The sequence below is a fragment of the Astatotilapia calliptera genome, chromosome 6 (genome assembly GCF_964374335.1).
Source record: "Astatotilapia calliptera chromosome 6, fAstCal68.1, whole genome shotgun sequence".
NCBI lineage: Eukaryota > Metazoa > Chordata > Actinopteri > Cichliformes > Cichlidae > Astatotilapia > Astatotilapia calliptera.
The window spans coordinates 36,578,962-36,604,988 of NC_137427.1; the positions used below are offsets into that span (position 1 = coordinate 36,578,962).

The 26,027-nt window shown below is 40.5% G+C and overlaps 2 long non-coding RNA genes across 2 annotated transcripts; one reads left to right on the top strand and one right to left on the bottom strand.

The window, feature by feature from the left end:
* Nucleotides 1-16,559: 16,559 nt before the first annotated feature.
* Nucleotides 16,560-17,242, top strand: LOC145429586 (uncharacterized). The gene is made up of 2 exons (XR_013909831.1): nucleotides 16,560-16,885; nucleotides 17,043-17,242. It is a non-coding gene; the product is annotated as an uncharacterized LOC145429586 (long non-coding RNA).
* A 210-nt stretch (nucleotides 17,243-17,452) lies between these two features.
* LOC145429587 (uncharacterized) lies at nucleotides 17,453-18,925 on the bottom strand. Its single transcript, XR_013909832.1, has 2 exons — nucleotides 18,601-18,925; nucleotides 17,453-17,971 (listed from the first exon to the last, which is right to left on the bottom strand). It is a non-coding gene; the product is annotated as an uncharacterized LOC145429587 (long non-coding RNA).
* Between the last annotated feature and the right edge of the window lie 7,102 nt (nucleotides 18,926-26,027).

Below are 26,027 nucleotides of genomic sequence, written 5' to 3' on the forward strand. Positions count from 1 at the left end.
ATAAAAAGCCGTTTTCATTCTCATGTGTCAGTTCTCAGTGGAGGACAGACTTCAGCTTATTTTTAGATGATGGATTTGGCTTTTAAGTAAATGACAGGAGACTGTTTTGGTCTGATAAACACTGAGCAGTCACTCTTGACAAGTAGCTGGAATAAAAGCGAGGCGCGATGCCTTTCAAAACGGAGACAAAACAAAGTGAAGACAAACCCGGACAAGATGAAATAAAAAAGGCAGGTTTAAAAAATAGATTAATTGGATGTTTGGTGCAGAAATTTATCATTTGAAACATTAGAGGTCCTGCTGAGTCAGTAAAACAAAACAAAAAAATCACTTTACGCTGTTTGCCACAAACACAATCAAATAGAGACAAATGCTGTGCGATGAAAGCAGAAAATAGCACAGGGGTACGGAGACAGCATATACAATACGTACACACAAGCTGCATTCACAGGCTCCCTGTCAATATTTCTGGTAATGAACTCTCTCTGTTCATCACACATATTTATATATACAAACACATGCACACATGTACACTCAGTACTGTTAACTCGACTTTCTTTGATCCTTACTCAGCACAAGCATATTCACACACATACACATCTGTGAGGTCAACAACCCCGACGGCTGTCTGTCTGAGTAAAGCTGTCCTTAAACCTTTAACCCCCTCCCATCACAGATAGTCCTCCATTTCTAATATACACACACTCACTCTCGCTCTCTCGCTGCTCGTCATCCATCACATTCTGTCATTTATGTCAATCATCTGCTATCACGGCTTCTTTTATTAAATTTCTCTCATCCTCATTTCCTCCTGTCACTCTCAGCCTAACTGTACATACAGCATCTCCAGCTTTATCTCCTAGCCCTCTCTTTCTGGCTTACTTTTTGTTGCTGTTTGCTTTTTTGGGGGGGTCACTTTTCGCTCAACTCTCACTCAGTACTTGAATGCCTGGCTCGAAGAGACAGACTATAAATTCATAAATGCTGGTTTTTTACCAGGGCAGCACGGTGGTGGTGCACACGAGCTCTCTCCACGGCTGTGTGGGTTTCCTCCATGTGCTCCACTTTCCTCCCACAAACCAAAGACATGCATGTTAGGTAAACGGGTGATTCTAAATTGGTCAGCCATGCGGATGTAAGAGTGTGCGGTTGTCTATCTCTCTTGTTTAGACTTGTTATGGAGCTGAAACTTTCCAGCTTGGGGTGATATAAAGAAAACTGAACTGAATGCAAAAGAAACCCGAGTACATCCAGTCAAAGAGCTTCTTTTCATTCTCAGCGACCCTGTTTTTGTTCCCCAGTGCAGACCTTTGTTTTGGTCCTTGCAGTAATGTTCTTGGTCCATGCTAGCTCCCATGTCATGTCATTTGGTATTCACAGTATTGCAGAATTCTATATATTTCATTGAAATTCCCCACAGACCACACAATTTCCAAATACTCTCTTAGCATCAAACAGGGCAACTTAAGTGATTCTCATCCTTTCATATCATAAATGTGTTATTTTTTCATCTCTTTTGCTCTTACCTCACCTTAACTGATCCCTTTCATCTGGGTTCATCTGGGTTTTTTGTCTTTTTGTTAATGTTATGGGGTTTTTACCATTAAAAAATGCCTTAGAATAACAGTTTGTGTCGACTGGGGTGATATAAAGAAAACTGAACTGAATGCAAAAGGAACCTGAGCGTATCCAATCATAGAGAATCTCTTCTTTGCCCATTGACCCTGTTTTTGTTGCCCAATGCAGACCTTTTTTTTGTTCTTTAGCAGTTTCAGCTCATTTGAGACAAAGTTCTCAAGTCCAAATCCCAAGACAACAAATGCTAACTCGCAATAATACCATGTTCAAAGTGGGCAAGGTTTCACTTATTTTGCCTTTGGCAGTATTTAACTGAACACTAGCATATGCTCCAAACACTGTCTAATTTATATCATAGCCAAAGATACATAATGTTTGAGTTTCTCAAATGTAAAACTGATGTACATGAGTCAGTATCTATTCCCAGGAGACGTTCTTACTGAACCTCGCACTTAAGCTTCAACTCTCCACTTCAGATGGAATAACACACACACACTTGGAATGAAAATGTTCTCTTAATGACTTTGGGTCACCCTCTGTTGTTTAAATGTGCTATAGGCTGTAAATCAAATAGAGGCGTCAGTCAATGCAAAAAGGTTTCAGGGTTTTGTTTTGTTTTTTCACTTCCAAAGCAACAACAAAATTCTGTTGTTCAAATTCAAAGTTCAGTTAGAAACATCCTCCAAAGACCAAATACATTTCAAAGCCTGTACTTTTTACTTTTACTTGAGTAAAGAAGTTGAATTATTACTTCAACTTTTACTGAAGTATTTTTAATAGTAGTATTTATACTTATACTTAAGTACAGGATGTCTGTACTTCTGCCAACAGACGATCTGTAATCATTAACCTGCCTGCTTTCTTGGGTGTTTGGTTGCCAGTTTGTTCATCACATCACTACCACTTTCCCATGGTGTCAGTCTCAACACTGACATTATTACTCCAGTCTAATAATCTTCTTGCCCGCTTTCTTTGAGCCAATCAGCCTCCACTCTACATGGTTCAAATCTGTACTCTCTGTCATTCTCTAGACTCCGGAGGTGGTCCTGCCCAAAATCCTATCACAGCTGGGATTCTGTTCAGCCATGATGCATCACAGTCTAATCGCTAAACACATTGACATTGACAAGTGTGGGCTTTGGCCTACTACTAACCAACTAATGCAGTATGAAAAGACAAGCCTGTCACTTTCATAATCACTAGCCATATCACTAGAATCAATACTAATAAATATTTGTACATTTTATTATCACAATCTAGATGCATGAAAACTTGATACTCAAGTTTGTTACATATACGGTGCACTTTGTGGCTCGAAATGAACTAATAAGAGTCATAACCTAGTTGGAAAGTGTGTAAGAGCTTAGTTTGTTTTGGTCACCTTGATCAAAGTGTATGTGTTGTGTAAAGACATACGCTCTGGGTTTCTCAGAAATCAGCATTCAAACGGCGGTAAAAATTTCTACTTAGATTTCCTGTTGTCTGCTCAGTTATCATCACACAGTAGCATGCCATTTCTATTCATGCTTTTTGCATTTACTCGCTATAAGAACAGCAAATGTTAAAGCTTTTGTGTTTATCCGTAGATGCTGCCTCCCTGCTGTGCTCTATTAATCGATAACAGTGTGCAGTAACACTGTAATGGATTTCTATGAAAATGTCACAGGTTATTTATTACTTTCAGATTGAGCATGACATCAGGCGGGGATGTGATTTCAGAGAGCACATTCGTGATAACTGCCAATGCGCCTGAGCTAGTCAACCACGGTGATTATCTGGCTTTGCGGAGAACATAAACAGTCAGAGACCCAACCTCTAAAAGGCAATCTCATCGCTAAGCCGATCTTTGTGTGCCGAATTATAGCGGCGGAGAGAGTTTCTTTGCGGCTAAGATGTATCGAAATGCATGTTCAGATCAGCTGAGACATCTGCCAGGATGAGGTGAAGCCACTTGCAGATCAAAGAGATGAATGGCTTTGGTAAACATTCATGACTGCTCGCAACTACACAGAAAGAGATTAAAAAGGTAAACACGAGATAAAGAGATACAGCAGATTCTGATCTATTTCGCTTTTTTTTTTCGGAGTTTTGCTGAGGAGAGTTTAAGGCTCCTTCGCCGCTACCATCGACTTGACGAACAGGCACAAGAAAGAGTTTTGGAACCAAGGAGGATCAAACTATTATAAAGACTTATTTGTTCATTCACACAAATACATGTTCACATAAACAGTCATACACATACACGTAAACAGTCTTTGTCACTCCCCAGCTGCTTTCTTCCCTGACAAAAAAAGCGTAGTGAAAGCGTTTCTCAGTGCTGTCACCCTGAGCTACCTGCCATCAGAATTAAACCGCAGAGAGTAGGCGAGATGTGAATTACAAAGCATCACCTGTCAAGGTCGCCTCAACTTATTGGCTAACTGCTTTCCAGGCAGTGTATTTTTCTCCTAAGGATGGTTTCCTGTAAATCCTGTTTCTGCTTTACTGAGGCCTGTCATAGCACCTTTGTGTGTGAGAGTGTGAGGGATCGCTATTTAAAGCGTTCCTGTGGTGGCTGAGCTACACGGAGGTGCAAAAGTCTCTCAGGTGAAGAATCATTTTAGTTGGTTTGAAACTAAATTAAAACAGGTTGTCATGCTGGTGCAAAAAAATATTGGGGTGTGATTTTTGATAAATTTGTTTAAGAATTATTATTTTTAAAGTAATTTTTAGCAACTTAGAGTCATTGCCGAGGTACAGTCTACCTCCCTATCTCCCACCAAAGGACCAGAGTTATTCATACTTTTATCACTTCCTGTCTATACTTTGGTGATGACCAATCATCTGTGTCCCACCTAGCAGAAAGGTCTGGCCCGGATCTGGTGTCAAGCTGGCACTGCTGGCTGACTTCTGGCATGGTAAGTGGTATGTCATCCAGATATGGGTCAGGCCTGGCGTAGATGGCACTGTTTATGTGATGGCATGCCACATCTGGCCCGATTCTGGTTTGGTTTATGTGGCCCAGGCTCATAGAAAACAGGTCTTCTCCAGATCCGGCATCAAGCTGGCACTTCTGACTGACTGGTGTCATGACAGGGTGTATGTCAACCAGATGTGGGCCAGGTCTGGCAATGATGGCACTATTTATGTTCTTATTTTCCTATTTTAGTTAGAAGATCCAAATGTCATGTTGCAATACTATACTGCTATGGTAGTCAGCGTTTCAGATGCAGGTTTGACAGGTTTGTGAGTGTACACTTTATCCAAAACCTAGTGAGGGTTTACTCATATTTACCACTGTGTGGCTGTAGCTCAGGAGGTAGGGCAGGTCATCTACTTGATCCCTGGCTCCTCCAGTCTGCATGTCGAGAGTGTGAATGTGTGTGAATGTAATTAGGAAGCACTCAGTGTAGAGAAAGTGTGTGAATGTTGTATAGAGTATATGGTAATCTGGGAGGGTAGGAAAGTACTATATAAGATTCACTGTCTGAACAGAGGTGCGTTGCGTTACTTTTGCACTATTATGTTCTGGCACATGTTGTTATTACATGGCTTGATTAAGGTACACATTAGGATGACATCTGGGGCCAGAGCTGAAACTGTTCTGGGCCAGCACAGGACCACCGGTGTGTCTGCAAATGGCCTTGTGCTGGCCCATGTCTGTATTACCTCTGGCAAAGTTGATCTGGGCCACCAAAGGGCTGTCATTCTTTGCGGTATGTGGGCCATGTGTAAGCACATTGTGTGGGCCAGATCTGGGCAATACCAATTTTACTATGTGGGGTCCTGCCTGCAGTTAGTCCAGAATGCAGGGACTTATCTTTTAACTGGTATTAAAACAGGGAACCCAACACACACGCTCCTGTTGTCCCTTCATTGGCTTCGTGTTAATTTTATGACGGATTTTTAAGATTTTATTGCTTGCTTTTAAACAGAGTTTTAAACAAAGTGGCACCTTTGTATCTGTGTGAACTGCTTCACATTCACACTGGTTAGAGCTTGTCTGACCAGTTGTTCTGATATATGCCTAAAACTAGATTAACATAGAAATGTGATGGCCACTACCCTCCTCACTGCATTTAAATCTTTCTTTTTTGAAACACCTTTATTTTCCTTGGCATTTGGCTCCAGTGTGGCTGCTTTTTATTGTCTGTTTTTACTTTATGTTTTTATTTTATTCTGTTTTATTTATATGCCTTTTAATGTGCAGCACTTTGGTCTTCTGGGCTATAGAAGTAAATTTGACCTCATTGACATCATTGCTACATCAGTGCCCGCTCACTCTGAGGTTCTTTTGTGACCAATGTCACACTAACAACTGACAGGAACCCCCAGCAACCAGAAACGGGCGGATTGATGCAAATATAAATATTGTTAAGACCAACGGCTATACTGGTATCAGATCAATACCAGCACAAAATAGGACTGAGACTTTGTCTCTATCCTCTAAGTTCAGAATGCAGATCACACAATTGCATTACTACTGACCCTCTATTTACTTGGTGTCAGATTGACACCAGAACTTGCAGTATCGCACACACCTATCAACAACTGCTGATACTACTAGTACTCTCCCTCTGCCCTGGAAGAGTCTCAGAGTCTGTTCTTGTTATTGCTATTATGGATTTGATCCACTGGTCCCTGAATGCAATTGACACCCTCTTCTCGACGAGAAGCCTGGGTTCAGGAGAGCCCATTGAAGACATCTACCGTTTTGGAACCATGATAACAGGGTTCTTGCTGATCGGCGCTGGCTTGGCCCTGGCTTGGCCCTGGCTTGGCCCTGGCTTATCGTCGAATAAAGAAAGCAGAAACAGCTGTTCAAATCCCCACAAGGCTGCCCACTATGTTGATTGGAACGATGGAGCGAGCCGTGGCTTCTCAGAATGAGCTAATTAGACGCAGCACGGATGACATCTTTGAGAAGCTTGTGGCTACAGTGAGTGCTGAGATTCTGACAACATCTGACAACATCTTGGAGAGGCTCACGGCTGTCATGAACACTCATGCTCTATGAGCAAACTGGATAACATCTCAGTATGGATGGATAACATCGTGGAGAGGCTCACGGCTCTCCAACGGGAATGGTGAGGAACCAGTAATGGACATTAGACCGACTGTAAAATTGACGTGCAGTGGGTCGCAGTTCGCACTAAAGCAAGAACACCATTATTTCATGCGGCTACCATATTGGCGCCAGCTGTGGTCTCAAGGCTGGAGCTGAACATAACAAACAGTTTCTCCCCTGATAACAAACTGTGTTCAGACTCTTCGTTCCAAACGCCCTCGTACGCTTATCTCCAAGGCCGAGTCGGACGGCGGGTCTGGGCCCAGCGCTGGAAAAAATAGCTGCAGGGCAGGATGGCTGTGTCTGCATTGGCTTACTTCTCATCCCTTACCCACCCCTGTCACTTGTCACGTGCTTCATGATGTTGTGATGTGGACATTTATGTACTCTTTGTGCAGAGGAGTTTTTTTGTTTTCTGTTCTCATGCTGTTCTCCCATAGGAGCCCAGCATGAGTAGAGGTCTCTTTTTTTCCCCTCCTCAACTTGCCCATTGTATTGTACATTTCAGTGTTTTTCCATAATACTACCAGTCTCCGACCTGTCTCCCCATGTGATATCTGTGTTGTGTATGTAAGGTCGGGGAGGTCCCATTTTGCTGCAGGGCAACTTGCATGTGACAAATAAAGGCTTTCTTGAATCTTGAACTACTGGCTATTGCTCAGGTGGACACATTTTCCCTTGAGACTAGTGGTTGTCAGCCAGTCCCCAAACCTGAGTGAGTGAAACCAAAAATAAACTTTGGAGAAAATGTCTTTGCGCCAAGATTCAGTAGGTAAAACCTGACGTTCACAAAGCTGTGACAGCTTTTTAGAGCAAGGCTCCATAGTATAAGTTAGGGATAATACAAGTAGTGCTTCATGTACTCTTTATACATTAAACCAAAAACCACTGATCCACCAACTTGTCTCCAAATGGGCGAGAGCTATCCACAGATCTGCAGATTTATGACCTTATAAGGTGATTAGCAGACAGAGAGACAAAAAAAGATTAGTTTTCTGTGTCCCATCACTTTATCAGTAATCACACTGCACAGGCCCAGATTAAGCGACAGCAGCTTGTTTCAGCGTAATTCACAATAATCATAAGACTCTAGACTGCTGAGCAAATAAATCTCTAAAACATGTCTTGAATGTGATTCAGGCCTTGTTCTTTGTGATGGAAACATCAGGTCACAGCGAAGATGCACGTGTGTCGCTCTCTATAATTACACACAGTCCGTTGAGATGACATCAACACCTTAAATAATTTGGATACAACACACCACTTCAACTTTAGTGGTCGGCGGGAAAATGTCCAATTCCAGGTTACATGGTTCTTAGATTAGATAAAATGAAAGTTTAATGATCCCTGTTGGAAAATGGGGACACGGCCACAGCAAAAGGGGGGAAAAAAGAAGAAAAAGCATTATACAATGAAAAATGCAATATTACGTCTTGTACTGTATGTCATTACTGACAAGACTTTACAACTGATTCATGTCTTATGTCAAATGCCTAAAGTATATGATCTGTTCATTAGCTGGGGCATATGTAAAAAGCTTTATACTGCTCACTAGAAAGGACACTGACGACACATTCCTTCTGATTTTTGACCTGTTCGACAGTTATTTACTTACATTCTGTCCCAGCTTCCCCTACAGGCTTAACAGTATCTGTCTGGATTAGAGTGAGAAGCAGGGAAGGAAACAGTTACCGAGTTATCTTCACACAGAGCTGAGCAGCGGTAGACAATTTGCAAGATAAGGTCAGTCGTCCATAGCCAGACCTTTCTGCGTACTTCGTTTAGCGCTGTAAAAGTGAGCAGAAAGTGGCAGAAGTGGGAATGAAATCAGGGGAAATCTCTACTTTTTCAAATAGAAGCACTTCAGCCTAACTTAAGTGACTGTTAGCTGGTGTCAGAGCACCTTTGCACCGAGTTACAACAAGTGAAGTGATTGGTCTAAATGCAAGGACATGATAAGAGCTAATACAGAAAGAAATGGGGTGGAAACTAATCTGCCTTCATCATCCACCAGCTGTGGAGTGGAAGTGGAAATTGGTATTTTTTTGTGTGAAACATCCAATCAGAGAAAACTCAGATCAGACAGTTCAAGCAAAGGCCAGATAATTTTTCACTCTTCATCAACTGCGGTGTGGAAAGTGGGAATCGTTTCCTCTGTAAAACATCCACTGAGCCAGACTAAGATCAGATAAATAAAATACGTCTCGTGTTCTTCAGCTATTCAAAATGTAATTACCCGGTGCTGTATCTGTTCAGGTCTGCCTACAGGCGTGTATCTGCCTGAATGAGAGGAATGAATAGCAAATGTAAATGTAATTGTTCACGGCGAAGAGCAGAGTGTATAAACTGAGAAGCTTTTATCAGAGATTTAAATGTGTAAACATAGCGTTTCCCGACTTTATTTAAAGGCATGCACGGTACATGTGCTGGACAAGTCTTGAATTTAGATATCAAGCTGGCAAAATGAGTTGATGATTGAGATTAAAAGTTTAATTGACTGACAGAACTGCAATTTGAAATAAAATATCGGGCACGAAATAAAACGTGTAAAAAAAAGATGTTGATGACAATAAAAAGTAACTTTATTAGATTTTCCCGATCTATAGAGAGAAGCAAATCACTTGTGAGACATATCTGTGCAAAAAAAAAAAACTTAAATGTTACGTCGATCGTGGATTTATATCTCATTAAGTTTCAGAGGCATGTGACAAAATACTTTTGCAGTGTTTTACAATTTACCAGAATTACTGCTTTGACAAGGGCACCTTTCAGCGCCTTGTCAGCCCAGGAAGTGTAGAAAAATATGACATCTTCTTTAAAGGAGATGTTGACTGTAATTCTTACTAATAATTTGAAAAAATCCATGTCTATCCAAACTCAATTACTGACTTTGTGTTTCTTTACTGTTACCGGTGTTTCGCCTGAGTAGCTCAGCCACTACAGAGTAAAAATAAGATGACACTCACCTTATGACTAAGAAAAATCGGTGGTCGCTGGTCCAAGTGCTTGAGGCAACCAACCAGTTATCCAGAGTTTGACGTTTTAATCACAAGGAATGAACATACTGCCTGGTAGGAGGCGACCTGTCTGTCAACAGTTGAATGAAGCATGTTGTATAGAGCACTTTATGTGCTCAGGTAGAGTAGAAAACTGCTATATAAGAACCAGCCAGTTTAAAAAGACAATCCTGGTATCAAAGTGTAAGGAAAAAGGAGATTTTGTATATGCTATAATTTGTTTTGACCAGCCGCCTTTCCCACATGATGATAAAATGTATGAAATTGACCCAAAGTGCACTTTCTGAAGTGTTCTTCAAAGAATTCTCAGAAAACATGTAGAGTACATGTACCTCTTACTGTTGCTCTATGTCATAGTCATTACATTGATAAAGTACTGCTACTGAAAGGAAAAAAGAAAAACAACAACAACAAAAATTTAACTGAGACTTTTTAATCAGAGTGAAGCATCAAGTCAGTTTGGTCAGTTGCTAGGGCCAAAGCACGAGACGATACCTAGACTCTACAAAAGTTGCACAGGTAGTTCAATTCTTCCAGGATGGCACATCAATAAGTGCCATTGCCAGAACATCTGCTGTCTCCTAGCACAGTCTCAAGAGTATGGAGCAGAGATTCTAGGAGACAGACAGTTACTCTAGGAAAGCTGGACAGGGCCGAAGAAGGTACTTAACCTATCAGCAGGAATGGTATCTGCTCCTTTGTGCAAGGTGGGACAGGATGAGCGCTGCCAGAGCTACAAATAACCTCCAGCAGGTCATTGGTGTGAATGTCTCTGACCAAAAAATCAGAAACAAACTGCAGGGGGAACCCAGGACCCAGTGCACCACTGTAGGGTCTGGCAGTGGATCCAAAGCTTTCATACTGACACCTAATGGTAGTCAGTGTGTTGTTTTCCTAGCCTGTAGAGGTCTCTGTGTCCCCCATGCTTCTGCAGGCCATGATGGCCCACTACCAAACTATGACAAATGACAATCGGGCTTCACAATGCTAGGCAATGAGCACAGGACCCACTAGTTGACATCCGGCCCTCAGGTCATCTTCATGGTGACCTGTTGGCCAGCAGAACACTTCTGGGTCATTATGTTTCAGTCCATCTGATGACACCAAGTTTGACCAGATTGTCCAGGAGCACTGAATATTATAACCCATTACTGATCAAAGCAACCCACAATCAGCACTTCTTGTATAGCCATGTTTTGAACAGTCACTTAGTCGCACAGAATAACCTGGATTCCACTAGCAAATATCAAACTGTGGCACATTAAATAAATGTGCAATTTAAAGAAACTGCACATTGATTTTTGTACAAAAAACAGTCATTTTAGGCATTTGGACTAAGGTTTTTCTTTTCACAATGGCAGCCGTGGCATTTTAGAAGACTTGCGTATTCCCACCGTTAAGTGTCTTTGTTAGGTGTTGAGCTATCATGTACCACTAGAGCAGTGTCTTCAGAATCAGAATCAGAATCAGAATGGGTTTATTGCCAGATGTTGAGGTTTACAACATTAGGAAATTGCTGCGGTTCTTCAGTGCAGACAATAAGAATTAAAGTGCTATGTAGAAAGAAAGATATGTGCATGAGATATACATGAGATATATACATGAGAATAAGAATTATGAGTGCTACGTAGAAAGATATATACATGAGTGCAGGTGGTGATCAGTGCCAGACATGAAATGATGCAGTGACACAGCGTAGGGTCATGTGTTAGTGGCGGGGACAGTCATGTGGTTATTGTTCATGTGTCCCACAGCAGAGGGGAAGAAACTGTTCTTGTGGCGAGAGGTTCTGGTGCGAATGGACCGGAGCCTCCTGCCTGAGGGGAGCAGGTCAAACAGCAGGTCAAACAGGTCTTGCCAGTGCCTTGGCAATGATTTTTCATATTTTGATGATTACAGTGGAGAGTGCTGTGTGACATAACAGTTTTTACATATTGCAATAAATTTTAACTGAAGCTCTGGCCATCTGTGACCCAGCCCGCTCTCTGAGTCACTTAGATAGCTTCCCCTTATGGAACCAGAACTATTTTGGTCTGCTCAGCATTTGTCCACAATTCATGGCATGTGTTTTGATGTTAATTGCTTAATTGTACTATGCAGCACATCTGTGTGGAAACATCTGCATTCATAGCATATTGCAATTGTTTTTTCAGGTTGTTCCCTCAACCGGCTTATTGTTTAATATTTCCTTTGGGTATGTTTATTACAAGACAGAAACATGAAGCATTCTCTGAATTCTGAATGCCAAAGTATTGTTGCGCTTCTGCCAGAAGAACAACCAGAATGCCTCTAATTGACACGTGTGTCCCATGTACTACTCCTCTGACCTTTGAGAAAATTGTTGTTTACTGCCAGATTTTGTGAGAAATGATGCAACATTTCTGTTTTTATTAACAGCACTGATATTAAGACAGTTTCTGTGTGCTGTGCTTTGAAGTGATTGCAAATCATTAGTCTTCTTCAAACATGGTTAAAAGACATATTAAAAAAATTGACATAAGAGTCTGTAAAGCCTTAAGAATCTTTTAAGGCTCTAAGCTCATCTCTACCCGTGTAACAACATGGGACCAAAGGAATTTCAGGGTAGAATTTTGTGCACGTGCTTCAAGGTAAAGAGAGCCAGTACGATGTGTCAACTGTCAAGTGGCTTTACTGCTGCTTCAAGTAGAGCAGACAATGTTTCTCCATGACTATGATGACTGATTGTTCAGCATGGTCCAGTCTATGTGAGAGTTTAAAGACCTAAAATTACACAGACCTACAATAAATGGTAAATGGACTGGTTCTGTGGTGCATTTCTACTCAAGCACTCCAAAGACTTTATACAACATGTCACATCAACGCTCTTTATATTGTAAGTTAGACCCTTCAAGTAATACAACCAAAATTATCCCAATAATCATATGACCCTCTATGAGCAAGTGCTTTGGTGACCGTGTTAAGTAAAAACTCACTCCCTCTTAACATGAAGGAACCTCGAGCAGAACCAAGCTCAGGGAAGAGCAGTCATCTGCTGTGACCATTTTGGGTGAGGGGAGGGAGACATGTTTAGCATCTTCCCCAAGGATACCTTGGCATGCAGACCATGGCAGTCAGGGATCAAACCACCAACTTCACAATAAGTAGATGGCCTGCTCTACCTCCTGAGCCACAGAGAGTGCAAGCAGCACTAGCGAGGACAGAGTTTACCCAAACAGGACAGCAGACACAGTAAGAAGTGAGAGAAACGTGGCAAAAGAGCAGAGCTGGAGTCTTGCTTTAAATTTGTGGGGAGGCTCTATTAGCGCATCACATCTGCTGTGCTGTGACAGCAAAAGCTGCCCTACACAACATTGCCACTTCTGAGTCTGAGACATTTGATAAACATGTCCCCTTAGTCTGTGGCGCCCACTAATGCACCACTTCAGCGTGAATTTTTGAGCATCTCAGGTGTGGAAAAACACTTCTATGCTGTAGAGCTGAAGGCACACCGATGGTTGTCTCCTACATATTTAAACAACCAAGCTGCTGCCACGCTGAGTTTAACTGAACCCAGAAGTAATCAGGGGCGGAGCGTGGGGGTGGCTTACTGGGCTTAAGCCCGGGTTGTTTTGTCAGAAGCCCGGGGTATTTTGGAGTGCAATTTTTTCATAGTTAGATGCCTGGCTGACAACTGTATAAAACAAAAAGTACACACAATATTCGAAGCACATAGTGCACACTGTGGGAATTTACGACTGTGCGTGAATCCCCCCCTGATATTGGTATGATCCGAGCTCAGGCACTAAGCGACTGAGCGAGGGGGCGGGGCAGCTGCTGCCCGTGAGTGCGCTGTTGTAGAGACGGAGCCAGCCATACTAAGGAGAGCTGAAGTTTGACCAGGTACCAAAGCAAATCATTCGTACTGTACAAATAATGTAAATATGATGGTGCATCACGAAAGATTGATATCAAACTGATCACTTGACCAATATTACGTTACTTGCTCTTCAAGTGAATCAACAAATGGCGAAATGAAAAGCCGAACAAATGCTATTTTTTTTTTTTTAGAGATTCTTAGCTTACGTGTGTTTATTTCATATTTTCAGTTCTTACCCTCCCCGACTAAATCGGTTTCAGTTATGTACTGAAATATAAGAATGGACATTAGAGGGTTCTTTCAAAGAAAAACTCAGGTAAATGTTATTTTATATATTATGCTTTGTATGTTGTTCAGTATATTTGTATGCAAAACAAGACGGATTTCAGTACACAGCAGGATATTTACATTTGTAACCAGATATTTACACTTTAGGGAGAAAACATAAAAATTTTTACTGCACAAAATCAATTTAGAGTAAACTTTTGTTTTAGATAAATATTGAAATATCTTTTGAATTAGTTAAATGTCACAATAAAGAGAGACAGAGCTTTCTGTTTTTTATCACTTTCATCAAATTTAGGAGTACATATACACTAAGTTTATTGTTAATTAATAAGAAAACTCCAGACGATTCCATTCTGAGCTGAAGAAGCTTCTGATAGGTTAGTAGAGTCCATGTGAGTAAACAGGTGGCACAGCTGTGGATGCATATAAGGCAAAACACAGAGCCTGTTTCTGTGACATGGGAAAATCAAGAGATGTCAACCAAAACACCAGGAAAAGAACTGTGGAGCTCCATAAGTGTGGCTCAATTTTGAATACAATTTGGTGCCATTTGCAATTAAGAAATACAGACGATTTCTCTCTTTACTCTTAAAGTTAACAAATATGTTTTTTATATTTATCAATCTAAAAAAATAAACATTTAGTCTGATTTGATGTTACAATTAAAAAGTGTTTGTGTTTTTATCTGAAGAGTTTGTAAATATCTGTATATTTGATGATTGTCAGCACAAAGAGGGAGAGAGGAAAAGAGAGGGAGATGGAGAATGAGGACAGAACAGAGATGAACAAGAGCAGGTGAGACACACATGTTAGTGAAATGGTTGTTTACCAAAAGTATCACCGTATCATAGGTACTCATGTATCTCATACCTAGTGTTTCTTTTTAGGTTTGTTATTTTTCAAATTCTATATTTATTAAGTTATGCAGGCTTGTTTGCACAACAAGGCTAAATAATTATATAAACCTTTCTCAATCTAAATATTGTACTTTGGTAAAATTAAAAAATAAATGTAGTGCAGGTCTATGATGATTTTTAGTGCTACTATCATCTAGTTCTGATTCTGGTTCTGTCTTGGTTAAGTCCCAAGTAGTCCTGATTTTGAACTGTTGTAGTCCTGTTTTAATTCTGGATCAGTTCTTGGTCTGGTTGAATTGGGGTTTAGTCCTCGTGTCTTGATACAGCCCTGATTTTGTTCTGCCTTGCTGCTTAATTAAAAAACTAGTTTAAGGTGTTCTGCACATGTGATATATATTTTTCCCTATATGAAGTCATACAGAGCCAATTAATCTTTCAGTCATTTCTACCCCCCCCCCCCCCCCCCCCCCCCAAGGGAAAAAAAAATCCCACATGCATACTATCCTTTTGGGCTAAGCCCCGGGTGTTTCAAATGTCTGGCTCCGCCTCTGGAAGTAATGTTGAAGGAATATGGAGATAAAAGCAAAATGTAATCTCATGATTTTTGTTTGGTAGGCACTGATTTATGCAGCTTTGCCGTGATGCTTTTGGAGTTTTTCTGGCATGTGAAGTTCTGACAGAGAATTTGGGGACTCATTGTGCGAAAAAACAATCCTCTACAGAAATGCTCTGCTTTGTGCTTTGAAACTATTGTCGCTAAGTCTTATGTTCCACTGCTTGCTTTGTGAAACTCCCGATGTGCTGCGGCTCCAACTTAAAAAGGTACTGTTAAAGGAAAATCCAGTTTTGCTCTCTTATTAGTCTGCAGACATAAAAACGAAATACCTGGTTGAGGTACTCGGTTCACAAATCTGTGAGCTTATTAATGTTACGTGGATCTCACTTGCACAGCCAAGTCAGCTTTGACTTGTAGGGATGGACATGATACCTCTGGCGGGATCCCGGCACAGTAAAGTCTGATTTCCGTCTTGCCCGGTGGCCCTGTCTCCGGAAGTGTGCTGTCAACAATATGCAATCAAGGACAAAGGAAATAGTTTTGCCCTCTGGGAAAAATAGTGCTGTCCTCCTAAAAGCAATTATAAGTTAATAATACGTTTTTACTTTTTATTCAATTGTTTTTATTGCCTACAAAACTGAACAATTGTGTACTGTTGCATGTGAAGGCCTACTATGTGGGCCACTTTGAGTCCTACCTGTGTTTGTGCAAATTAATCAAATTTAAAAGGAGCCTACTTCCATCATGAACAAAATGAATAGCAGCTTTAAATTTAGTGCAAATAATGAAACAATCAGGAAAGTTTTTATTTGATTTAAATTTTTAATTGATTTGACTAATGTCAAGACACAGATCAAGCACATCAATAAGTTTTTTCCATGAAATTTTGGATTTGGAATTCATACAATATTGCAAATGTTGGTATCGAGCTGATACACTGCCAGTTTTAACTTACACAGGAAGCTCAGGAGGGGAGAACAGTATGGCATGACTTATGAGAGGAATCAATTTGCAAATTCTAAACACAGCTTAATCAACACTAAATGACTGTGCTTTTCAACACAACAAAATACACCTTTGAAAACTGAACTTAAGTGATAGAAACGAACTATCAGTCCAATCACACTGGTATCGATCACGTATACTACTGCAGGTTTATGAATGCATTGTCTCACATTCATTGTAGAAATTTGGAGATCAAGACAGGAAAGAGATGTGGCCTCCACTTGGTGAAGAATGATTTATTTCACTTCCAATAAGCTTGAGGGTGTTTGAACTGTAATGTTCATGCATTTGACTGAGAAAACTGAAATGTTTTGCTTTTGTTGAAATTCTGCTTTTCTTTCAACTTTGTCCCCAACGGGAATTTCCAGTATAGGGCTTCGGAGCGTGATGTCACGGGGGTGGGCGTGGAAAGGATTTTGGCCCGATTCACCATTTTGGGGGTCTAAGCTAGGAGCGATAGCATAGCCATGGTTCGTACTTGCTGTGTGCTCGGCTGCAATGTTCGATCTTACGACCGGCACGGGAATAAGGTTGGATTGTCTTTTTATGCTTTCCCAACCTGGAAGCGACATGAGGCAGCTCGTGTATCGATGTTACCAAACGAAGGCGTCTAGCCTGGATAGCAGCTGTGAGATGAGCTGACGTGCAGCTCTCTTCCATCTCCAAATATCTGTTGGTGCTCCAGACATTTTCATTCCGGTAAGTTCTAAATATGTTCATATCTCTCTTTATAGCCTATTAGTTTCATTTTCGATGCGCTCTGAGCTCATAGCAAATTAGAACAAACATCCTACTGAGTGATTTTGCAGAACTACCGTCTATTTATAGAGTTGCTAATTATTTGGCATTATTGCAGCAAACCAGCCGATGAAATGGATGAAACATCATGACTGGTTTCCAGCGCTACACGAGGGACCTGCTTCAAACAAACCACCATGCCAATCAGATTACTTCTTCCATGTGAGGGTGAAGAGGTGACCCTTCTGGATAAGATGGTGAAGGTTTGCTGCGTTTGGTGAACAGTGTGATAATAAAACCAGAGAAGAATGAAACCTGCTCCTGTTAAATGTTCTTAAGTCTTGTGCTGTTATTTTTTCAAAAGATACAGTAAATAAAGTAATGTTAGTAGTGGGTGATATCATGTAAACACTCATGATTTGGTGTAAACATTTTGTCATTTGTAAACTGTAAATGACATGGATTCTACACTGTTACTGATGTGATGTTCTATAAAGTGGTTTTAATAAAAATAAAAAAAAGGCAAAATAATTTAGTTTCTTTATTCAACTTTTGAACAGTGGGACTCAGTCAGTACATATTCAGTAAATGCAAATTATTTACACAGCAGTGCACTACAGGCATACATCTAGACCCCTAGATAAAACATGATGGCATTATAGCAGTGACAACTCCTCCACAGTAGCAGGTGGGGTTTTTCTTTTTTGAGGACGGCTCCTTTTACCTGTCACTACAGATGGTCTGTGTATGTTTTGATCAAGAGCCTTTTTTTGGGCAGCTGAAGAGAAGTCGTCTATCTTATGGCCAACCTCTGGGTGTATCTTGGTATTATTACCAGGCAAAACCCAGTATGCAGGTTCATCTGTAACAGTCCTTGTGCCACGGATCAACACTGTTCCGTCTACTTTAGACAGAAGAGCAGCGACGTGGGTGCAGGTCTCTGCGACTCCGGCCATACAGGTGCAGCGGGCGGCTTCAACCTTCCCTGTGATGCTCACAGTGACCCATGGCTGCAATGCTGGTTCATTCAGTCTTAGAGTGCAGCACCTGAAACACACACAGACAAAGTTCATTTAAAGACAAGAACTATGAGCCAAGGCCGACACAAATGTGTTTAATCTACTTTATCATAAATGTAACAAAGTGTCAAGAAAGTTAGCACATACATGTGATTTTTCATTTCTTTATGTGTCCATCTATTGAACGCTGCATGTTATAGTCTAAATCTGTCTGTTCTGTCAGAAACCTGCCTGCAGAAAATGAACCTAAAGTATGTAATGCAAGGATGTCATCACTTTAGAGATGGAGAAAGCATAAAGTGACAATTATGAATCACTTAATATGTTAAGGAGATTCTGCAGGTCATTAATCAAAGTATAAAACTAAAATAAAATGTATTTTTAGTGACACAAGATACAAATATGGAAGCAAGATGTATAATTAGAATTATTTATAATAAACATTAATAAATCATTGCAATTTCTTTAACCATAGAGAATAACTAAATCCTTCAGGACAGTGTCTCATCAATGCACTGAACTCACTATGTTATCCACCTAACAGTCTCCAGATGTTCTCACTGTAATTTCCCCTCATGAATGAATTTATGCTGCAGTAATCTGAATGTTTGCAGGGAAATCAAACGCATTTCACTCGCTGTACTCGAGCTGACTTACCTTTGATTGAATGACGACTTGTACGCGCTGACTCCACAGATAAGGTATGAAATATATCAGGCTACGTCAATAGCGGTTGGTCTTCAGGGTTTCTACTCCACGGCCGTATTTCATACGGGTCCACATTTCCAATGCACGCTATTTTCTGCAAGTACCGCCGCTTCGCCTCTGGACGCAATCGGTCTCTATACAGTCCATTCTCTTTTAAGCTGCTTTTAAGCATCTTGTAATCGTCGTTCCAACACAGTGTGTTTGATTTGATTCATAGACCCCGAAAATGCCGCCGCGCTCCCACAATGCATTGCGACGTGACGTCAACTCCGAAGCCCTATGAATCCAACTAAATTATTAGGAAATGTGTGAGAAATCAATGCTCTGTGTAACAAAACTATACCACATACTGTACTCAAATACACGACAGGTGTAGGGTTATTTTAGTAAAATATGCCTTCTAAAATTGTGAATATATTCTGAAATTCAGATAAAAGCAAGGACATTGCAAATTATACAAAAGGGCTAAATCAGAGGCTGATTCTTTAGGCCAAATTTCTTTCCCTCAGCAGTAAATGACGGTCTTTTTATTTTATCGCTGTGGGAATTTGCATTTCTATCTACTTTCCAGTCACTTCAAATTCATTTTTGTGAGTACCTCTGGCAATATGGTGGCACATTGCAAAGTTCCAGGTAACAAGATAATCTCTACAATTTAAAACTACTAAACAGAGGCGTGTGTGTGTATGTGTGTCCAAAAGAGACAGTGAAGAGTCCCGAAGCCAAATAACAACTTCATTCAAAGACACCAGCAGCTCCCAGTAGAGTCACCTGTGTTCATCATAGACAAGTTATGAGGGCACCTCAATGGAAAAAACTTCCAGTCTTTCTTCAGGCTAAACAGAGCAAAACACGGAGTCGTGAGACTCCTGAAAGACTGTCAGCCATTGCTCTGCAAGTTGGATTGTGCAGAACTGCATGTTTTACATTAAAAATCCATATTGAAAATGTTTACTATAAACTTTTTAAACCAATTTGTACTATTATATGTACTTGGTATCCAAATGCAATTTATTTCACTGACTTTACAGACTCATTATCAGCTTACTAAACTTCGACTACAAGTTCAAGCAGATTTGAAAATATGTCAGATGTTGTAACTGTTCAAGACTGAATTTGATTATTTGATGATTTCAGAGGCAGAAGAAATACACGCATACTTAAGTAGAAGAAGCACATACTGGTAAAAGCTGAACGTTCAACGTTGCTTTGAGTGAATGTACAAGTCAAAGTAAAAAGGTGCACGTTCAGTGATGTACTCAGAGTATACAAGTAAAAAGCAGCTCTTTGCAGGATGTTTCTACCAGCTATCTTTTTGCAAAGCTAACGGAATCTCATCTCATATTAATAAATAATATTAATAAAAACAATAAAATCATATTTAGAGTCCCGTCTTTTCTGTCTTGCAACGTTCTCTATCTTTGAGTGTGAACTTATCACAGATTAACCTTTCTTTTCTCTCCCTGGGAACAACTGTACTGTTGGCTATCAAGCACATTGTGTGACAAACTGAACAGAGACACTTGGAGTGCTGATATTTGTTAAACTGTTTGGGATATTGCATTTGAAATGACCTGCTAGGTTACTTCATTCACACTTGCTTTTCTCCAGTAGCGCTAGCTATATGCCTAAGTGTGACCAGACAGTGCATTTTGAACACCATGTCAGATCATTACAAACCACTTTAACAACCCAGGTTTGTGCAATAAAAGATGCATCCATTTTTTTGTAAATTATATTTCATTCCGTGTGCAAAAAGACACCAATGATGAAAACACTAATAGAATATTTTTTTATGTGTTAGTGTCTCCTACGTTCAGGATTAACTAGGTTTTATGCCAAAAAGGTGCACAGTGATGCACAATGATTATTAACTCCCCTCAAGTGATTAAAACCTAAAGTAACAAGTCTGCTTTAAAAATGTGAGGAGTGTAAATTAAAGATCTTTGTGTAGAGAATAAAAATAACATCTAGTGTGCTGAAAATTCTACGTTTCTGTAACAAAATATTTATACTTCTCTATTCCCCATCTCTAAATACTATATAACTATAAACCTGCAAGCTAATAAGTTTGCAAACACAGAACAGAGCAAAAAAAAAAAAGTACTTCAACAGAGATGGGAGACAGAGTATTCCTTCACCAAGTGTAAAGAGAGGACCATGCACTCAAAAAAAAAAACATTCTTTGAAGCATAAAGCAATAATTTTAAATAAAATACAACTTAAATATATCAAATCAAAGGTTTAGAAAATTCACTTGGCATCAACAATGCATACAAATCAAGTAAATTACTTTTGACCTGACTCGCTTTTATGTTATTATTAAACTGTTTCTTTTTTCTTTTTTTTGGGGGGGGGGGGTTGCCATAAGATAACCCAATCTTCAAAGAACTAATTTGAGTTACAATTTTAAACACATTATCAGGGGGTGATCTCTAAGTGAAATATCAGCAAAGCTCAGAGCCAAAGACAGAGAACAAAGTCCTTAGATCGCTGAACTAAAGAGGCATGCAACAGTGAAAGGTCGTCGGTTTGATTCCAGCCCTATCGGGGTTGTGTCATGAGGGACACGTGGCAATGAACTCTAGCAAACCATGCAGAGCTACCTGCTGTGGTTCCCCCTTGTGACAGGGGGACAGTCAAAAGTTGCTTTCCTGCTTTAAGATAAAACAAGCACATTTTCCCAGCGTGGGATCAGCAAAGATTTGTCTCAGCTACAGCACAATATTTTTGACCCAAATCTAAAAATGATGGAGCCGTAAAGGAAACATTCAGTTTTATACGCAGCATGTGAAAATGACAGTGAAAGGTTGTCTGTCTCTGTCTGATTGTAATTAAGGTGTGCCCCGCCTCTCGTTTTATGACGCATTTGTAGTTCGCGATAACATCTGAAGAAGGAGAAGTTTTTATTTTCTGTTTTTTTTCAGGGACATTTCACCAAATAGATCACTTCAAAAACACATCCTGTACGAATCACATCTGATTAAAGGAATCTAAAATTATCTAGGGCATTACACGTTTTAAATTTCCACTTCATCAAGTGTCACTTGCCGAGTGGTCCCCTCATCTCCTTTGCTGAAAGTGTTGTGTATATTTTCCAAACACATCCACACTGGACCTTTAGCTTGTATGTTTGTTCAGCTTGCTGAGTTCTTTGAAACGTTGCATATTAAATCACCACCTGCCCCAGAATAATAAATAAATAACACAATATCTGCGCACTCCTCTTATAGCCCTACCATCGTGACCACATCTCTAGTGATATCTGCAGCATGAAGGCATGAACGAGATGAGGTGGGAGGAAAGATTTGTGCAGGACGTGCAGGCGCTACCATGGTGGGGGGGGGCTCATATCGCTTTCCAATTAGTTGAGTATCTCCATAGCAGCACATGGACGAATGAACTTGCCTGATATTATTATGTATCAAACTGCCCATTACTCAATAATTAGAGGTGCTGAAACGCCGCTGCAGATCCAGACAGTCCTCTTTATTAACTTCTGCCTGTGTATAACTACATATTGAATGGCACGTTTGAACACTGTGTTTTATGTGCCGTTTATTTCTATTTCCTATGTTGTTGTTGTTTTTTAATTCGGCGTACACCATTATTTCATATGATGCCAAGTACTTAGTGTTGTCAGTAATCTGTAATCATCTCAGAGGCACAGGTGTGAAGGGGATACAGCTGCCAGTAGAAATTTATTGTTCATGTGTTACGTAAAAACAAATATTAATAAATGTGTGCTGTGAGATTTTGAATGACAATGGCTGTCTGCTACTTGAGGGGTTAGCAGTTCGATGCTTGGCCCCTCCGCTTGCCAGAGAGCCTCCGGCCAAGGCATCGAGCTTTAAGTCGATCCCAGTGGCAGCCAATCGGATTTGTCCAGCATCTCTAATGGTGTGTGGCACAAACTTGAGTTTCAAAATTCTATAATAAGTCATCAGCTGATCTGCTGGGATGAAATTTGGTGGCCTGTCATAAAGTCATAATAAACATGACTTTAATAGAGATGTGCCTTATTCAGCTCCACTCCAGGACAGAAGGAATATATTGCATTACTAAATTCTTTCTGGACGCTCAAGTTTGAGGACATAAGTGTAAGCAAAAATCCCACATCTTTACCATATCCGGGCGTGACCTTTAAACCTCAATCGTTTTCAGTCTGGAATGATCTTTTCTGCGGCTGCTATCAGTCATTGTTACGATTCTGTATATTGTATATCCCAGAAAGAGCTGCAGCAGTTCTGAATACCAGAAGCGCGCTACAACAATTCTGAAAGGCAGCAACTCCTTTGTCCTGCCCTGAGGCCATCCCTCTTCCTCACTTCCCCTATCTTACTCTCTATTCCTTTATGCATTCATCTAAAAAAGCTGCCAAATGGTGTTTTTCTTCCGTAACTTATCACCACCAGCCACAGTCTGGCTTTTCACAATGGCAGAAAATAAACATTTTGGGTGGCGATAAGATTTGTCCTCCCTGTTGCCGGGGTTATTGTTGCAGACACACAGCAGAGTTAACATTTGAACGCATCCGTCTCCCCCACCGCACTCATTCTTTCTCCTCGTCCCGCTCATATTTGTGTTGAGGGAAATGGGAGAAGGGAATAAAAAACGAGGAGGGGAGGGAGCAGGATTACATAGACTAACACATTTACAGGCAGGGACAAATGCGGCAAGCCTGTCAGTTCACAGATTCACAGACTGGCTTTGATAAACACAGAGAGAGAGGAGCAGAGAAGCCACAAAAACTGCATAAGGGAAACGCTGGGGTGTGTTTGGGACGCAGAGTGCTATTCTCCTGGAATTCATCAGTGTTTTTCACTCATCGTTTTTCGCATCTCCACCTGCTTGTTAACTGTCTAAACACCTAAGGTCATAGTATAGCTAGAGCTGTTCCCACTCTGCACCAGCTGAAAGACAATTTAGACATGTCGCAAGTGCATAGCAAACGCTTCTTCACTCACAGTGTTCAGTGTTGTAGTTTATGCCTTTGTTGCTGTTAACTGTCCATTCATAGGGTCGGTGCAGAGGAATTAAATGCATTTTCCAGCTTGTAGTGTGAGACAGGTGATTGTCAGTCACAACAAGCACACACAGACTGGTGAGAATCCTTCTTAACACCTCATCAGTCAAGCGCACGTCGAGCAAATGCTCAAGCGTCTTAGCATTTTCAGCTTTCATGGAGTCACTCTCAGCTCGAGATGTAACTGTTTTCTACTACTTTTCACTAGATAATAGTGAGAGAAGAATGAGTTCAGATTTGACCAATTTAAAGTAGCAAACTAGCTGTCCCCCATAATAAAAACCAATGAAGATTGCCATTTCCATTTGCAGTCATTTGAAATTTGTATTCGCTGACTTCCACTGATGCATATGTCAGTGCATAAATAGAAGGCCAGGAGCAGGAGAGCAGTAGCAAAAGCCCAGCACAGAACAGACACTGATTTAATCAGAACCAGCATTAAAAAGTGGGCTGTGGTGGGTATCAAAGTGGCCTGCAACTAGCTTGCATCTTAAAATCTTTAAAAAAGAGATTTGCCAGTTGGATTTTTAAAGGTTATCAGCTGAGCCATCAGCTGTCACTGTGATCAGATGATCTGCTGGGATTACAGCTAAGCTCGATTTGGGGGCCTGCTTGATATTTTCTGAGAGTGAGCAAAAACTCAGGCTTTTGGTTTTAGGCTTGTTGTGGCTGCAGAATCAAGGCAGCCACAACAAGCTTTTCTCCCACACTGTACCACAGGGGAAGAGATGCTCAGACCCTCCGTTGCAAACACCACTGGGCTTTGCCTTTCTTGGAGCATCTGTAGTCTCCTGTAGCTCTAGAATAATGTCACATGTGTTTACGTGAGACTGAATATGAATGAGAGTGATAAAGTGAGCAACGTGATTTGCCCTGAGTCCACTTCTGTTTTTGAGCTGGTCAAAGATGACAGCAGGTTGGGGGCATTGGACGAACTTGCACTTCTTGTTTGTTCAGCCTTTCTTCTAATTGGCATTAACAGATTCAGAATGCTTTAAGTCTTCATGGCACAGAGTCAACAAGTTATTTTAACCCTTCCTCAGAGATTTTGCTCCATATTCACACGAGAGCATCACACACTCGCTGCAGAATTTTTGGTTTGGGGCTTAAGAATAAGCTAAACAGTAACGACTGTATTTTAAGTAACTTACATTTTGATATATTCTTTTCTTTCATGTAGTGAATGCACTTTGAGTGTTTTTCTTCTGTTGTCTAGTTTTGGTGAGCGAGTATGAATTGTAGCCTTTGTTTCCTGTTCTGAGCTGCCAGGGGAGGCAGCCAGTGTGGTCTTCTGCTGCTGTAGCCCATCTGCTTTACAGTTCAATGTGTTGAGCATTCAGAGATGCTCTTCTGCATATCTTGGTTTTAACAAATGTGTAATTTGAGTTACTATGACATTCCTATAATTTTTGAAGCAGCCTGGTCATTCTCCTCTGACCTCTGGCACAGCACTGTGAGCACTGCAGCTCAATGGATATTTTCCAATGAGCAAAAACGCTGGAGATCCCGGCAGATCACCATGCCACATTCAAAGTCATTTAAATCACCTTTCTCATGCATTCTGATGCTCAGTTTAAACTGACGGACGTCATCTTGACCTTGTGCTTAAATACGCTGAGTTGATGATATGTGATCGATTGATTAATTATTTTTACAAGTCATCATAAACATTACTCTATAGTTTGGAGGAAGTCTAAACTGACTTTATTGTTTTTTAAATACAAAAACAAACAAATAAATGATTACCTAGGGTTAGAGTTAGGGTCGTCACCTATGACGATCGAGACCACAGAAGGTTAAAGACCATTTAAGGTTAAACAGGGTGCAAGCCGCATTACTTTGTCTTCACGTAATCTAAAAACTGTGAAAGGAAACTGTGTATAAATCATCACGATATGTTTTACATGGTCTGCCTTTTCTTTCACAGCACTTTTATTCATTGATGTATTTATTTTTCAATTATTGTCCACCAAGTGAAGAAAAGTTTGTTAGGGCGGTGAATGTTCTTGTGCCGTCCTGAGTTTACCGCAGGTGGAAGCTCCCTTTAATAGATTGGTGAATTTTTCTGTTTGATCACTTTTCCATTCAGGCAACTCTGGTTGCTTAGATTCGATTTTATTAATTATGTTACTGGCTGCCAGTCATATAACTAATGAATAACTCACTGGGGTTTGCTACTTAAAGAGAAACAGCAGAATGAATTCAGCTTAGATCAGCAGTAGCCAAACACAGCAGAAGACCTTATTGCTTTTCCTGATAGCGGGACAAAGTGGACTGGGAAGAACAGAGTGCTATCTGTAAGGACAGAAATGTAAGAAAGGAAGAAAAAAAACATCAGATTACGTAGGAG